Below are 16,310 nucleotides of genomic sequence, written 5' to 3' on the forward strand. Positions count from 1 at the left end.
TTTTCTAATCCCATCCAAAATGTGCCCCACACTAATATCTCCACTTCCTCCACACCCACCCCCAGTGTGGCTAAAAATGGTTAGAGAGCATCATGCAGCCTTTCAGCCATATTGAGGGGGGATAACTTTCAGATAGTCGGTTTCCTCAAGTAACTCACCTTTTACCTATGTAAATGGCTTTGAAAATTGCCCTCAGAATTGAAAGGCTGTATCAGAATTATATGAGGCGCACACAGATACAGTGCAGTTCTCATTTCACATTCTCTGCAAAGGGATTTCTAACCTATTTAAAGATAAAAATGGTGCCATCTGCCTGGAGGTCGGGGCCAAAGAGACATCATTTTGGTTGCCTTCTTCTGGTGTGGCCGACACCATTATGATGTATAGCCATACAAAGATATGGCCTTACACTACAATGAAATAAGACCAGCTTCCAAAAAACGGACCGCCAAAAAAAGTGCATGATTAAGAAACGCCAGTTTTGTCGTTTTGGGAAAGTTTTTGAACAGCTCTAATTTGAAGGATGGAAGGATTGACAAGATTCAACCCCTGAAACAGGACCCTTGGTGGTCCGAAACGTGATCACGTCGGGACTTCATTTTTGACCTCAGTTTGAAGCTAAGTACGAGACTTCATTTTTTATCTCAGTTTGAAGCTAAGTACTGCAATTTTTGCAAATGACTGTTTCTTGATACAAAAGCTTTTCGCAGCTTTGTTTGAATTTACTGATTTAATTTCCCGTGGCAATATAATTTTCGAAAAATTTTAATAATAATAATAAATTAAAGTGACCTCTCCTACTTTGGGTCTGATTGTTAGACAGATCCCTTTGGTAGCGGTCCTACAAAAATTGTTTTTCATATGTGGCGTATAAAATTCTGAATAATTGATCCAAAAACCATATTCTATTGTTGTGTATACTTACACTACAATGGCCATACGGGAGGAAGGCACCGGAATGACTTCGCTTTGGCGCTGTCCTCCGGTATGGCCATTGTGGTGTAAGGCCATATCTTTGTATCTTTAAATAGATTTGAAATTCTTTTGTGAAGAAAGTTAAATGGGAATATACTGTGCCTGCGTCTGCCTAATATAGTTCTGCACACCCTCTCAATATTGAGGACTGGGACCTGCATGACCATTGCTTCTGCCCTGTATTATTCAGTACCTGGGGAGAGGGTAAGTGGGGACCAGGGTGGGAGCTTCCCTGCCCTGGATTATTTAAAAAAAGGGGTTAGGGGCCCAGGCAGACCCTAACTAGGCCTGGCCTGAGCCTGATTAATTTTGTGCTCCAGGAGTAGAGGTCGGAGGAAGCCAGGGAGGCCCAGCTGAGCAGGTCTGGGCCCCATGTTCATGTTTTTCTTGGCAGAAAGTGGGTTCTAGGCTACGGGGGACCCATTCTTTTTTTTTAATGGTTGATTTTTTTTTCCATTTCATGTTTTTTTTTTTCACTTTGGCAAACAAATCAAACCGATTAAAAAAAAACATGAAATGAAATAAAAAAAAAAAAATTGAATTCAAACAAAAAATTTGAGGTAGTATTCATTTAAGTTATATAATCTTCTCCACAATGGGGAAGGAGGGGGAGGGGGAGATTGGGGGGTGGGGGGGGGGGGTAGTCCAACTGATCTAGTCTTTATGGTAGAATTTTATGTCAAAAGGCCATATAATGTGCAGGATTAGGTTTCCTCACTGATATTCCATCAGGCAAAATCTTTTCCTTGGAAGAATACTGGCAAGCTCCACTAGGTAGAATATACATTACATAATTCTTATGGATGTTTCATTTATACTTCAGTTCCTTCACTCTGAACTCTACTGCTTTTTTGAAAATGGGATAGTTCCTTGTGTATTTTCCATATGTAGGATCTTTAATAAGCTGCTCTTTGATGGATTCAGGTAGCCACTCATTCCTCTGGTATTCCATAGAGTCCATAATATGTAGTGGTACATAGGATGGCGCACCATTTTCATAACTATTCTTTCAGCTTGAGACTATCGCGTCAGGGTCTTATCTTCTGGTGGGTTCCCAGAACAAACCCAGTGTCCAGTTCTCCAAGATTCTGGAATGGGAGCAGTTGCTCTGTCCACGTCTGGGAGAGATACTGGCTCACTCCATTCTTCACAGGAGCTTTCTGTTCCTGAAGCTGCTCTTCCTCTGTAAGGGGAGAGTCCACCCCAGGAGCTCTTTGAAAAGTTTACCTTCACTAATCCCAGAAGAAGATGGCTCATATCTGAGCTCAATTGCAAGATCTAAGTATTCTTGAAATGTTTCTAGAATGAGAGCCACCAATACTGGGGTTTTCCTTGGGCTCAGGCTACCCACCGATGTTACATTATGCAGGGAACTGGAGACTTGGTCCCAAGTCTGCAAAGCTTCGGTCCACCCCTGCACGGCACTGAGTGAGATGACTGGCACAGAGGATCCAAGCTTCTCCATCTCGCTTTGATGCACATGAGCCATATCGAGGGGTCATGGGGGTCTCAGAGGCATCGGTGAGTGATGTACACCATTAGTTTCATGCTTATATGAAGGAATAGTATCGGGTGGAGGGGTGGACACAGATCTCACTGACATTTGTGGTTTTGATCGAGTCCGAAACTAACTCACTTCCCATTCCATTGGCTCTTCCTGTAATGAGGAGCAGGAAGGTATCGGTGAACTTCTATCTGTTTCCCCATGAAAGGAAACATCAGCTTCTTGCTCCTTTGGAATGGGATGAGTACCTACATCACTAGCCAAGGTCTCCGTAGGGACTTTCGGGCTAAACCAACCACTCTCAGGCTTACTGTGAAGACTACAATTCCCAGGCAACACTGACTTTTTTCAGGGAAAAAATGCTCTTGCTGCTGGCACTTCTCCAGACAATGCCTCCAGCTCTCTCAAACTGGCAAAAACACTTGGCAACCGTAACTCTTTGGCCACCTCTTTTGTGAACATTTTCCCCATGGCACACCTTGCATTGCAGTATGAACAGCATTCACCTCTGGTGAAAGTGACAGTCCCAACATTCGTAGCTGACTCTTGGCAGGTCATATCATCCACCCCCATCCATACATGACTTCCCATTCAGTAAAGGGTAGGAAGCTCTTGGTGGTTTGTCATAACTTCCTCTTTTATTCCAATGCAGGGATTACTCTTTTGATGTACTGTGCCCGGAACATGACATGCCCAATGGTGGTCTCTCGTCCTGGATTGTATGGATACAAATAGCTGATCATTAGGGATGTGTGCTGATTTTTTTGTGTGTTGTTTTTGTTTCATGTTGCTATCTGTTTGATTTCATTTTTAAAATGTTTCAGGGGTGTTTATTTTGGGTTTCCCTAATTTCAGAGTTAGTTGCGCACTAACTGAAAATGTTACAATATATTAAAAAGTGTCAATTGGGAGAGCAAGTTAGCTGGAGGTTTGGTTCTGCATTCCCATGACTGTCTCCTTAGTTAATTGTGCTGCCAAAATTGCAAGGTGGTGTTTGTGGGGGGATGGCCAATGCCTGGTACCAAGTATAAACAAACAAGTGAAGTAATAATAGCATTACGTTCTAGTCAGCAAAGCATGTAATGCAAATGCATATTTTGAATTCGCCAATCCCTTTGTATTTTAGGAAAGGGGCCCTGGCATTTTGGGACATGCATACTTTGAATTGCCCTGGTGTGTGTCTGTGGATCAACTAATCTCTGGATCTCAGCTTACCATAAATATTCTGCTGGACCCAGGCACAATCTAACACCGTGTCCGTACCTCATGCTTTTCAGTCTCCATGCTTGTGTCGACACTGTGCCGACATTGCACTCTAAGCTCTTCACTCACATTTGATGGTGAATGCTGACATAACTCAATGACGACATGATCACAACTCATTCTTCTCGGCTGGATTTGCACACTTTTGCTTCACTATACCCCTGCAGTGGAAGTGGAAACCATCTTATGTTTATGTCACAGATCTTAAAACACCTCATGGTTTCACTTTCAATCGCAGTAAAAATGACTTCAACAGTTCAAAACAGCTTGTCTTCACAAACTCACAGTTTCAAACACCACAGGGCCCCTGTTCAGTTGCCAAAAGGTGGAATCGCTAAGTTAATAACCTTTCTGTGAAGCCTCAGGCTCTCCTTTTAATTTCAAGAGGTTCAAGATATTTACACTTTTCACACAGTCTCCTCTCTGAGTTCCAAGATTCCCTGTCCTGGTGGGGTGGGAGGAAGAGACCTCTCTCCAAGGCTTTGAGCGTTGTTAACACAGCCCTTGCATACAGCAGTAATAATCTTGCAGGAAGCTGTAAGTGGTTTCCAATTTATCTTTACTGTCAGTTGATGATGGAATGGTGAAAATGACAATTTACATATCCTCATCTGCTCCAATCCATTTACAGGTTTAATGCTTCAATAAATCTGGGACTTTGTAATGCTTAATTAAATTCATCTTTTAAGGCATTCCTAATCCTGAGCCTATTGTAAAGGTAGTTTTGGAGGTCCTCTCCATTTCAGAATTCAGATTTCTCTAATACAAAAATATAAAAGTAAAAGAAATGACAAAAAAACCTAAAAGAAAATGTTGGCCCCCGTCCCAAATTTTTAAAAAAACAGACCCCCCCCCCTGCTCTGGGGCTTGCCTTCTGTTTTCCCTGCCCCACTCACAAACTCTCTTAGCAAGCTGATGCTCTTCATGGAACAGGAGTGATCCCCAGTCGCTCCTGAACCCCTAATACTTACCACAATTAACAATGGCAACAGTGGACCAATGCAATGGTGCCAGCCAGGACTAAACCCAGGCTGATGCTGGCCTCAGTGCACTGGGAGCATTTTTAGTTTCAGTACAGGTAGAGCAGGAGTAATTTGGGAGGCGATGGATGCTGGAATTGGAAGGAAGGCTCAGGAGCGTGGGTGGGGGGTGGCATGCTTTTTAAAAATGAAAGGAAGAAAATCAAACTAAATTTCATTCATTTGTCTTTTTAACTTTAAAAATAAATTGAAACGAAATAGGAATTTTTGTGAAATTTTTGTTAATATTTCCTATTTCATTTCAAAAGAATGCACGTCCCTATTATTTAATAATATGCATGATTTGCATGACACTGAATTATATTAAGAAATGGTAACAATTGTTTCTCAATTCCATATCATCAGACTTTTGATATAAAGTATGGCTTTTCATGGCAAAATATTGCAAATAGTTACACCTAGTGAGCATGCAATAAACATTTTTAACTAGATCCTATATGATGCCACAGAAGTTGAATAGAATATATTGAGAAGGTTAGGAATGTGATATCTTCAGCTATTTATTTTTTTTCATATACTTGTAGAAGTGCTAATTAAGCCCCAGAGGATGGCCTTGGAGTGAATGGATCCTTGATTTGAAGTACAGGAGTCAGACTGTGATGCCACTGCCTTCGTCTGGAATGACATCTTGTGCACAAGTACAGTGTAAACACAGAACTGCCAATTATATAAGAATTTCAATGACAAAATGCCTGTCTTTCAAGGAGGGGCAGGGCCTTGTCTCTATGGAATCCATTCAATGCTGGCTGTTGGGTAGGATGAGCTGGGCAGTTGACTGGGATACCGTGAAACAAGGAGTATTAGTAGCCTGGGATCACCACTCTCATTTCTGCTGAGCTGCTCATAGATATTGTAAACATGGGAGGGCAAGTGTTGCTCCTCCCAATAGTTTGTGTCTCTCAGAGCGCACACATGGAAGAAAGCCAGCATCCCATCAACCATGCGGACCTGAAGGAGGAGCCTATGTTGCATTGGCCCATGCAACAAAAGAAGGAGGAGTCACATTATAGATGCCCATGAAGCAGAGGCATACTAAGGTGAGGAGGGCGGTCCGCACCAGGTGACAACAAGGAAGGAGGTGCCAGTGACTGTGCAACCAATCAATTTCTTGTCATCACCCGGGAAGAAGAAACATTCCAGCTAGGAGCAGCGGCCAGCAGGGAGCCCAAGCCCTGCCAACCGAAGAGAATAGGCCCAGTGCAGCACACCCAGGGACGTGGTGGGCTGGTGGTGGAGCCTTACCAGCCCGAAGCCTGCAGGCTCTCCTGCTGCCATATGGCCCGAAGTTAGCAGGAGACCCTCGGGCCATGGTGGAGCTCATCCTGCCATGGCCTGAAGACAACAGGAGACCATGATGTGTGTGAGCTTGTGTGAATGTGAGAGCCTGTTTGTGTGTGTATGTGTGTGTGTCTGTGTGAGATCCTATGTTTGTTTGTATCTATGTGAGATCCTGTGTGAGTATGAGTGTGTATGTGGGTGTGTGGGTGTATGAGAGGGTGTGTGTGTGTGTATGAGAGAGTACCTGTGTGAGGGGGTGGGGGTGAGAGAGAGGAAGCATGTGTGTGTGTGTGTGCCTGGGTGAGACAGGAATTGTGTGTGAGAGATACAGAGGAAGCGTGTACGTGTGAGAGAGAGACGGAGGAAACGTGTGTGTCTGTCTCTTTCACACTCACACACACTCAAGCTCCCTCTGTCTCTCACCAAACATGTATGTATGTGAGAGACAGAGGGAGCATATTTTGTTTGTGTCTCTGTGTGTGTGTACCCCCAGTTCACAACAATCTCAGGGTGACAGGTGTGGAGAGTGGGGGATTTTTAAAATCCTTATTAGTTTTAATTACTGGGTGTTATTTGATGTCTGCTGTTTTGAAATATTTTATCAATGTTTAGAAAATGTTTAAAAATTTGTACAGGAGTTTCTAATTATTGAATATTATTCTATTCATCAGCTGATTTGACATGTATATTTTTTCAGTATGGTTTTGCTATTCTGACTGATCTATATTTCTTGATTTTATTGTTTTCAGAAATAGTGATTTTCTGCTTTTCTATTGTTGCACTGCATACAGAATCTGGTTTGTGGTTTCCAGTTTAGTTTTAGTCTGCATGTGTGCATGAGAGAGAGATAGAGGAAGTGTGTGTGTGTGTGTGTGTGTTAGCATGTGAGAGAGACAAAGAGGAAGCATATGTGTGTGAGAGAGAGACACAGAGGAAGTGTGTGTGAGAGATGTACAAAGAAAGTGTATATGTGTGTGTGTCTCTCTCTCACACACACATGCACCCTCTGCTCACACCAAGCATGTATGTGTGTGTGTATAAGAAAGAGGGGGGTATTGTGTGTGTGTATGTATGCGTACCCCCAGTCTAAACAATCTTAAATACAGATATGGAGAGTGGGAGATTTTTAAAATCCTTATTAGGTAAGTACAATCTCTTCTCATACCACATATTAAATTTTTAAAAAACTAGAGGTTTCTCAAGAATTTGTAAGAAATTTGCATTTTTTCCTTTTCCAGACTCTTAACTTTAGCAGATTTAATCTCCAGTAAGAAGAGTATAATTCAGTATTTCAAGGTGTGTGTTGTACAAATTAATGGTATGCGAGTTTGGGTGTTATTTGATGTGTCTGCTGTTTTGAAATATTTGATTGATGTTTAGGAAATCTTAAAATTATATATGGGGGGGAGGTGCCAAGGAAGTACCCGCCCCAGGTGCCAAATATTCTAAGTATGCCTCTGCCATGAAGGCAGAAGAAGGAAAAGTCAGCATCACACGGGCTGATCCCCCTGGATGGAGAAGTGGTGACCTGCAGCTGGAGCTGAATCATCCCTGAGGCACAGCAGATGAACCTTTGGGAGTGCTAGAGAGGGAGGAGAGACAGAGAAAGAGAAAGCGAGTGTGTTTGAGTATGTGTGTGGCTGAATTGTCCCTGCAGCTGGTGGTGATGGACTGGAGGTAGGAGGGATGTGAGTGCTGAGGAGGAGGAGAAAGAGCTAGAGAAGGAGTGTGTGTGTGTGTGTGTGTGTGTGTGTGTGTGTGAGAGAGAGAGAGAGTTGGAGAGGAGACAAAAGGTTCACCTTTCTTGCCCCATGCCAATCTGGAAGTGGATAAGGAAGAGGTGTGTGTACTCCTCCTCCCCCACTAATCCATGATAAAAATTGGGGGTGGGGACAAGTAGTGGAAGGTATCATGGACAATTCTTTTCTAGGATGCCATTTACCCTACAGCTGGCCCTGGATGCATTCTCTATAAACAGGTAAAAAAAAAACCAACAACCTTTCCCACAAAACATTTGACATTACATAGACTGATAACATTGAGAAAATAAAATTGTATCACAACTTTTATGTTTCTAGCTTTGATTTACATTTTCGCTCTGCTCAAAACATTTTCTTGTTTTCTTTTTCATCTCTTTTATAATCACCCTGTATTTGACTGTTATTTTATTTCTTTTTCTTTGTTACCCTGTCATATTGCTTAGTGTCTCTTTAAAAATTATTTTGGGAGTCCTGAAACCCTTCAGAACTGGAGGTGATTAAGAACATAAGAACATAAGAAAATGCCATACTGGGTCAGACCAAGGGTCCATCAAGCCCAGCATCCTGTTTCCAATAGTGGCCAATCCAGGCCATAAGAACCTGGCAAGTACCCAAAAACTAAGTCTATTCCATGTAACCATTGCTAATGGCAGTGGCTATTCTTTAAGTGAACTTAAGTGAACTTAACAGGAACTTAGCAGGATTGCTTTCAATTTCTACTCAGCAGCTGAAAGAACCTGTGATGCGTGCTGCAGACTGATCTCAGTAAAACAGTGCCATTCCCAAAACTATGTAGAATATATCTTTACACAAATAAAACACTCAGTACCAAGTGTTGCGATCCCTCCTGTCGCTGCGCCACAGGAGGCATCTTACCTTTTCCTCTGGAGGCCGCTCCGAAGCCAGGGCCTCGCCTGCGAACTATCCAGGATTTGCTCCAGGGCCTGAGAGGCCTTGATGTTCTTGGGGCCTGCCTGTGGCTTGCTTGGCTCTGCTTGGACTTCCTGGTTCGGGCCACACCTTCTCCCTAGGGGCCGGCCCGCAGCACTCCTCCTCAGTTATAGGGCCAGTGAGGGGCGGTCCAGGTGTACTCCTCCCAGGGAGTTGCCTGCATACAGCAGTATAAAAGGACCTTCACTTCAGTTCCTGTTTGCCTTTGGATTGAGTCTCACAGTTGTCTGTGTGCTTTCATTGATCCAGGTCCTCTGTGGTCTTCTTTTGTCTTGACGGCTCCCTGTCCTGTGTCTTGCCTATTGTCTTGATGTTGGTTCCAGATGTTCCTAGATGTTTGTTCCTGTTCCAGTTCCCGATGTTCCAGCTTGCTTCAGACTGCCAGGAGTGCAGTTTCCCGCTTCAGACTGCCAGGAGTGCAGTAACCCGCTTTTTCCCTGCGCTTGTCCCATTCTCAGCGTGGTCCGTGACCAGCCTCCTCGGCTGTGTAGGGTGTGCAGTGGGACAGGGTGATCCGCGACCAGGCCATTGGGTCCGCCCGTGTAGGTGGGCTGAGTAGGGCGCCCTAAGAGACAGTGCCAATGTCTTCCTTCCCAGCCCTCCTCTGTTGATGTCCTCGCTTCAGCCCTCATCTGTGATGTCCTCGCTTCAGCCCTCGTCTGTGATGTCTTCTGTGTTCCAAGGACTCTGTCTGCCCTCGTCCTTGGTCCGGCCTGCCGTCCAATGCCGTTACCCAGCGGCAGGTCCGAAAGGGCTTGGAACAGTCGGAGGACCATTCATCAATCAACATTGTGTTGTTGGTTGTCTTGGGCGTGCAGGTCCGGTTGAGGGTCAGACCTTGTTCTCTAGTCCTTGCTTCAGCTATGCCTTGCCTGGTTCTCCATGCTCACACCAGCTCACCTCCCATGGTGTGGCTTGGGGCTCCTCCCTGAGTCTCGCCGTGGCCTAAGGGCTCACCACACCTGCTTTAGAGGCAACCGTGCTCCTCGCGCTCGCAACAGAATCCGAAGGCCTCCAAGCCCTCGGTTCGTACAGCAGCCGGAGGACGAGCTCGCAACACCAAGGCTAACAGAATGAAAAGAGAAGTACACTGCTACTCTAAAATGGTTATGACTCTAACACAGAACAAGTTTTTGTCCTGATTCATGCATCATGTGGACGACATGGTGACAAATATTTTGAAGTTACTGCTGGACTGGCCATGATGAAAACAGAGATTTACTGATGTTGCCCAATTATTTGTTCACTGGAAATATTTTAATTGGCACTTTAATGTGTTTTAATCCCAATCTACATTTTCTCGCTCTTGACCAATCCCCTCTCTACATAGTATAGCGTCTTCTTGTGAATATGTTCTTATCCCTACAATAACTTTTAAGAATGTTAAAACTAAAAGGCGCATGGCCATTGTTTCTTTAAAATGCCAGTTAGTTAATGGTCCCATCTTGACAAAGAGATCTGCCTCTTTTCTCCCTTTTTTGTTTTATCTTTGTAATTGGGCTACTGATAATATTTTTTCTTTATTCATACTATAAAAAAAATAAAATCCACTTCGGCTTTGATGGTTGACACTGCTGTTTGCAAGTTTCAAATTTGTGCTAATTCAATTTTTTGTATGTATTAGCGTGTGATCAATGCACATGTACTCTTCATATCTAACAACAAAGGCAGCTCCGTAAAAAGTGTGAGGAAGAATACAGAAGGCAGAAGACTGGGTCTTGACAGATGGGTCTTGACATCTTGGGTCAGTATTATTTTTTCTGAAATCCAAAACATTTTTGGAACTCACTTCCTGCACAGTTGCGACTGACAGAATGTACAAAATCTTTTAAGAGCTTGTTGAAGACTTTCTTGTTTAAACAAGCATTTATGTAGAGGTTATATGGTTGATGTGCTGGTTATGTCAATTTCAGCTGGGTAAACAATGATGCAGTATGTTAATATTCTTTTTTGAGATTTTATTATCTGTTTGCTGTAATAATTTGGTATGGTGTATTAAAGTGTATGTTTGTTTTCTTTTACATTGCCTAGGGCAATTGCATAGGCGATTCAGAAATAAAGATAAAGATATCTGATCTGGGTCACAGCACTGTGTGCACGAGGGGATAGGTACTAAATCCAACTATGGCAGTACTTTTGCACAGTTTCATGCTGAACATAATCCTGTGTCCTTTGATTCTTTTTGCTTTCTGGGGAATTTTATTAGATATCTATTTTCCCTAGAGGTGTTCAGATATATCAACTAACCACAGGTCACTGGAGACATTTTGAGGTGATCCTGTTTTTTAAATCCCTATTCTGGTATGGGCAATGTGCTTTGTCAGTACTGCACCAGACTTTCTCTGTATTCACATTGTGCCCTAGTCTGCTCTTAGAACATGATGGTACGTGTATCTTCAGCTGGTTTTCCTCATTTATTTATTTAGAACATAAGAATATAAGAACATAAGATTTGCCATACTGGGTCAGACTAAAGGTCCATCAAGCCCAGTATCCTGTTTCCAACAGTGTTCAATCCAGGTCCCAAGTAACTGGTAGGATCCCAAAAGGTAAATAGATTCCATGCTGCTTAACCCAGCAAACACACCTTTCTGCCTGCACGTTGATGTGCATTTTCTGTGCACAAAACATACTGCCGATGTATCAGAAAATGTGCATTTCTAAATAGGAGTACTGCTTAGTTCTCGTGCATGGAAATCCCATGCAAATGAGAGCATTAAGCAGTACTCCCTAATGCAAACAGACTATATCTGGCCAGCGCACCAGTGAATTTCCCCAAATCCACCTTAGTAATGGCTTATGGACTTTTACTCCAGGACCTTGTCCAAACTTTTTTAAACACAGCTACACTAATGGCTTTCACCACATCCTCTGGCAATGAATTCCAGAGCTTAACTATGCATTGAGTAAAAAAAGTATTTTCTCCTATTTGTTTTAATTGTACTACTTAGTAACTTCATTGCATGTCCCCTAGTCTTTGAACTTTTTGAGTAAACAGCTGATTTGCGTTTTCCTGTTCCATTCCACTCATTATTTTATGGACCTCTGTCATATCTCCCCTCAGCCTTCTCTTCTTCAAGCTGAAGAGCCATAACTTCTTTAGCCATTCCTCATAGGGAAATCATTCTATCCCTTTTATGATTTTGGTCACCCTTCCCTGTACCTTTTCTATATCTGCTTTATCTTTTTTGAAATATAGTACCCAAAATTGCACACAATATTCAGGATATGGTCGCACTATGGAGCGATACAGAAGCATTATGATATTCTCTGTTTTATTCTCCATTCCTTTCCTAATAATTCCTAGCATTTTATTTGCTTTCATGGCTGCCGTCACACACTGAACAAAGATTTCTACATATTACCCAAAATGACACCTAGATCCTTTTTCTGATTGGTGACTCCTAATATGGAATTACATTCTGCAGCTGTATTTTAGATTACTCTTCCTTATCCACATAGCTAGGCCGATGCAGAAAGATGCATTCAGCCAAACGCATATTTCTGCCTGCGATTCAACCTGCAATTGCTGTGTGCAAAATTTACTGCCGATGCAGCAAGGAGTTTTGCATGATGAAAATACACATTTCTAAATGAGAGCACTGCTTAGCGCCCTTGTATGGAAATCCCATGCAAATGAGGGCATTAAGCAGTACTTCCAGATACAGAGAGACTGCATCTGGCCAGTGTACCTGTTTTAGCTTATCCAGCTAAGAAGTATAATCTGGCTAAGCATCCGGCTAAGTAGCAGTCACTTGGGATGGGCATTCAGGAGAAACGAAATAGAAAATGAGATGAAATTTTCTGTTTCATTTCGGATCATTTTCAAAACTGAACAAGTTAAATACTAACAAAATTTCATCAGAATCTCATTTCATTTTGAAAACCTATTTAAAAAAATAAGTCGTTGATTGGGCCTAGGCCTAGGCCTAGGCCTGAGACCGAGGCCTCACCTAGGGAGTAGGCCAAGATCCAAAGCTAATTCAACTGCTGAACACTAAAATGGCACCCTCTGCTCGGTAAGATTTGCCAGAGTTCATTAACTTTGGCACAATAACCCCAGTTGATAGCGACAGTTTGTGAAGAAGAGCCAAAGAAAGAATATGCTGAAAAGGAGCTCCAAGGCCTGGGCTCTGGGCCTGGGTCTGACACCTGGCTGTGGCCTAGGATCTGGCCTCCGGGCTGGGCTGAGGCATTGGCATCAGGACCCGGCCTCTGGGCCAGGCTGCAGCATCAGGCCTGGGTCCAGGCCATGGCCAAGGATGAGGCCCAGATGTCAAAACCCAGTCTTCAGGCCAGGCCCTGGCATCAGGACTGGGTCTGGGACAAGGTCCCAGCATCAGTACCCGGCCTCTGGGCTGGACCACAGCATCAGGCCTGGGTCTAAGCCCTGGCCTAGGCTAAAACCCAGGCATCAGGTCCAGTTTTTCAAGCCTGGGCCTTGTGTAGGGCCTAGGCTGAAGTCCGGCAACCTACTGCAGCCTAGGCCTATGCAAGGCTGAGGCTTTGGCCTGAGCCTGGGCCAGGGCCTAGGCTTTGTCTGTGGATTCCCCTTGACCGAGAAAGTGGGAGCAGGGAGGATCCTGGTCCTGGCCTTTTACCAGGTGGGAGGGATGGGTGGGGAGCACAGGAGGCCCCATTTCTTTTTTTTGTTTGTTTTTGGGGATTTTTTTTCAATGTTTATTTTTTTTTAAACTAAAGAAATGAAATAAACATTACACACAATGAAATTTGTGGGGGAAAAGCTCCCCAAAAACGAAACAAAATTTCCCCCTCTTCCCACCTCTAGTGGTCACCCGCACCAGATAGCCGGATAATTTAGTATTTATCTGGTTAAGTGGCGGCAGCTGCCATTATTTATGGCCTGTCAGGGATGCCTCCCCCTCCTGAGTTAAAATGTGCATTGGACCTGTGCCAAATGCACATTTTATGCTTTTTTAAATTCCCAGTGTATTTGTATTTCATTAGCTTACTGCATTGGGAGTTGAAAAAAATATCTGGGCATTAAAAATGTGCTATGAAAACCAGCGCACATTGTCTTAATTCTCAGATTACAATATGTGCCTGAGAATGTCATCTGCCATTTGTGTGCCCAGTCTCCCAGTCTTGCAAGTCCTCTTTCAATTTTTCACAATCCCTTTCAGAATTAATAACTTTGAATAATTTTGTGTAATCTACAAATTTGATCACCTCACTCATTGTTACCAATTTCCAAGTCATTTATAATTATGTTAAAAAGCAGTTGTCCCTGAGCATATCCCTAGGGCACTCCAATATTCACCTTTCTCCATTGAGAAAATTGACCATTTAGCCCTACTCTGTTCAAAAGATTTATATTTTGTATATATGGACCAGCTGTTCTAAACAGATTACAGAATACATAAACATTTCCATATAACATACAGCAAAATATATAGAATTATTCAAACCCCAGCACACCCTTCATACCAAAATGAAATCTCTCATACTCAGAGAGAACTATAAAATGGGATAAGTGGCAATGTCCTTTCGTGGATTACAAACTGGTTAAAAGACAGAAAACAGAAAGACAGAAGACAGAAAATTTCTCAGTCGAGGGGAGTGGGCAGTGGAGTGCCTCAGAGATCTGTGCTGGGACCCTTGCTTTTCAATATATTTATAAATGATCTGGAAAGGAATAGGACGAGTGAGGTAATCAAATTTGCAGATGATACAAAATTATTCAGAGTAGTTAAATCACAAGCAGATTGTGATAAATTGCAGGAAGACCTTGTGAGACTGGAAAATTGGGCATCCAAATGGCAGATGAAATTTAATGTGGATAAGTGCAAGGTGATGCATATAGGGAAAAATAACCCATGCTATTGTTACACAATGTTGGGTTCCATATTAGGTGCTACAACCCAAGAAAGAGATCTAGGCGTCATAGTGGATAACACATTGAAATTGTCGGTTCAGTGTGCTGCGGCAGTCAAAAAAGCAAACAAAATGTTGGGAATTATTAGAAAGGGAATGGAGAATAAAAGGGAAAATGTCATAATGCCTCTGTATCGCTCCAAGGTGAGACCGCACCTTGAATACTGTGTACAATTCTGGTCGCCGCATCTCAAAAAAGATATAGTTGTGATGGAGAAGCGACAGAGAAGCATGACCAACATGATAAAGGGGATGGAACAGTTCCCCTATGAGGAAAGACTAAAGAGGTTAGGACTGTTCAGCTTGGAGAAGAGACTGCTGGGGGGGGGGGATACGATAGAGGTGTTTAAAATCATGAGAGGTCTAGAATGGGTAAATGTGAATCCGTTATTTACTCTTTCGGATAATAGAAGGACTAGCGGGCACTCCATGAAGTTAGCATGTAGCACATTTAAAACTAATTGAAGAAGGTTCTTTTTCACTCAGCGCACAATTAAACTCTGGAATTTGTTACCAGGGCACGTGGTTAGTACAGTTAGTGTAGCTGGGTTTAAGAAAGGATTGGATAAGTTCTTGGAGGAGAAGTCCATTACCTGCTATTAACTAAGCTGACTTAGAAAATAGCCACTGCTCTAACTAGCATCAGTAGCATGGGATAGACTTAGTTTTTGGGTACTTGCCAGGTTCTTATGCCTGGATTGGCCACTGTTGGAAACAGGATGCTGGGCTTGATGGACCCTTGGTCTGACCCTGTATGGCATGTTCTTATATTCTTATGTTCTTATGCTAGGAAGCTTGATTTCCCACACTATTATTATTATTCTTATTATTTGCCCCCTTGAACAATTTCAAAGTTCCTGGAGCAAAAGGACAACTTACTGGAGCAAATGTTCTTAAATCACAATTGGCCATATTGACATCCAAAAATCTGCAGGGAGGCCTCTAAGAATGGACCCTATTATTATCTTCCCCACCTCTTAACTTAGCTCCCTGAGGAAGGAAACCTGGCATTAAAGATCACCCTGGCACCCAGGACGAAAATAGAGATGCCTCTTATCTATGATTATTAGTAGAGATGTGAATCGTGTGATCGATCGTCTTACCGATCGATTTCGGCTGGGGGGGGGGGAGGGAATCGGATCGTCGCGGTTTTGTTTTTTTAAATATCGTGTAAATCGTAAATCGGGGGAGGGCGGGAAAACCGGCACACTAAAACATCCCTGTCATATGACAGGGCAAAGGTAGCGCCGGTGCCATTTTGTTTTTTGTCCCCCGACGTCAGGAGCGTAGGAGATCGCTCCTGGACCCCCGCTGGACCCCCAGGGACTTTTGGCCAGCTTGGGGGGGCCTCCTGACTCCCACAAGACTTGCCAAAAGTCCAGCGGGGGTCCAGGAACGACCTCCTGCACTCGAATCGTTTTGCCGTACAAAATGGCGCCGGCCATACGCCAGCCATATGCACCGGAGGCCCGAGAGTAAAAGATCACACCGGGACCCCCCCCCCCACTGGACCCCAGGTAATTTAAGGCATTTTGGGGGGGTTCGGGAGGGTGGGGGATTTATTTTAAAGGGTCGGGGTGGGTTTTAGGGTTGTTTTAGTGTGCCGGTTTTCCCGCCCTCCCCCTTCCCCCAATTTACGATTTT

This window comes from Rhinatrema bivittatum, chromosome 1 (assembly GCF_901001135.1).
Source record: "Rhinatrema bivittatum chromosome 1, aRhiBiv1.1, whole genome shotgun sequence".
Taxonomy (NCBI): Eukaryota; Metazoa; Chordata; class Amphibia; order Gymnophiona; family Rhinatrematidae; genus Rhinatrema; species Rhinatrema bivittatum.